We start from the raw sequence: 2,022 nt of genomic DNA, 5'->3' as shown, positions 1-2,022 counted from the left end.
ATAAGAGTTCTAAAACACCAGGTCTTGGCCAAATGAGGATGCTCTGGTATCCTCCCTGCTCCTGCTCTTAATTAAATACAGACACACGGAAAGAAGAGTTCAAAAACTAAGAAAGCAGCCAGCTTAATCATAGGGACAAGTCTGGAGTTGAATATTATATCCCAGAATTTAATAGGAAAAATGGAACCAGAACAGAAGATAAAGTACATGAGACTGATAAGTTCATGCACGTATCATTTGAACAGAATCCTAACCTGTTTCCTGGCTTTAAGCATTAAGCAAAGTTCTCTTAACATTTTTATGAATTTGATTTAGTAAAGTTAAAACTGCCTTTCTTGAAATTAAAACGTGTATTTAAAAAAATTCCTATGTGGTAACCACAGTAAGCTGTATAGCCTTAGCTGTGATATTTTATAGTGTATTCATTCTTTCTATAGAGTTTCATGCCTAAGGTCAACTTTTGTTCACACACACACACACACACATATATATATATATCTCTCGCTGTTTTTCTGGTGAGCACATGCGCCCTATAGCAAAAACCTCTCCAAAAAAAAAAAAATATATATATATATGTATATATATATATTTATATATATACTATATATACACACACACACATATATATATAAAACAAGAAAATATATATAACAAGAAACATAAGAAATAGAAAATTATTTGTTGACAATAACATGTATGTTTAAGTCACTCTACAGTGTATTCTGGCTGGAAAATCACATTTTGTATGATGTGGTGATGTCCAGTGAAAGTCTGTAAAATAAATAAAAATAAATAAATTTAAAAAAAATTTTTCTTGGGCCAGCATGTGACATAGTGGTTAAAGCTCTGGGCTCCCACATGGCTGAAGGTGGTTTGAGTCCTGGATCGGGCAGCTTGAAACTCATGCTAAGCATGTGTGTGTGTGTGTGTGCATGACCATCCTCCTGGGAGGAGAATGGAAAAGATGGTATGGGGGCATGGCCATCCCCCTGGTGGGTGATTTCTTTACTCTCATTGTCTTTCTCTGTCACTCTGATGAGTGCACAAACTCTACGACAAAAACCTTTTAAAAAAAAAACTATTTTTGTCAATAGCCATTTGCCAGCTGCAAAGCAAATTTACTAGTATATATTAATTAAGACATTAATTTTCTTTTTAGCTTCAACATATGAGTGAGAACATGATATTTGTCTTTGTGTGCCTGTTTTACTTCACTTAACATAATGTCTTTTAGACTTATTCAGGCTGAGATAAATTCCAGTATTTCATCCTTTTTTATGAATGAATGAAATAATATTCCATTGTGTATAGTTTATACCACTTTTTTTATCAGTTAATTTGTTGATGGGCATTAGGTTGCTTCCACACCTTAGCTGTTATGAATACTTGCAATAAACAAATGATTGCAATAAACACTGGAATGCAAATGTCTATTCAGCATACTAATCTCATTTCCCTTGGATATATACCCAGTAGTGGAATTTCAGGTTCATTTGGTAGATATATTTTCAATTTTTTGAGAAACTGCCATAATCTTTTCCATAATGGTTGTAACAATTTACATGCTTACCAACAATGTGTAGGAGTTCCCCTTCCCTTACCTTCTTTCCAGCATTTGTAAATTTTGGTCTTTTTGTTAACACTGATTCTAAGTGAGGGTCAAGGTGAAGTCCTTTCTTATATATTTTATATTTCAATTTCTTTTATACATTTAGTCACATGTTACTTAATTTGCAAAGTGAATATTCCAACATGTGTACATTTCTCACCAGTCCAGTTGAGAATACTATACACATTATCTTCAACAGATAACAATCCATTTCTTTGCCCCATAAATGCCCTGTCTCTCTATTTTTCTCCTTAATGTCCTTCCTCAGACTCTACTCCTTCACCCACCCTCTTCCCACACTGTATCTGGTATTTATAACCATTTACTATGTTTCTATATCCTCTAGTCATTCAGTTTCAGCCATAGAGTGTGGACATTCGGTATATATTAAGTGGAGACATACAATGTCTCTC

Source organism: Tupaia chinensis, unplaced genomic scaffold (assembly GCF_000334495.1).
Source record: "Tupaia chinensis unplaced genomic scaffold, TupChi_1.0 Scaffold148768_1, whole genome shotgun sequence".
In the NCBI taxonomy this organism is placed as follows: Eukaryota; Metazoa; Chordata; class Mammalia; order Scandentia; family Tupaiidae; genus Tupaia; species Tupaia belangeri.
This window is presented reverse-complemented; position numbering follows the sequence as displayed.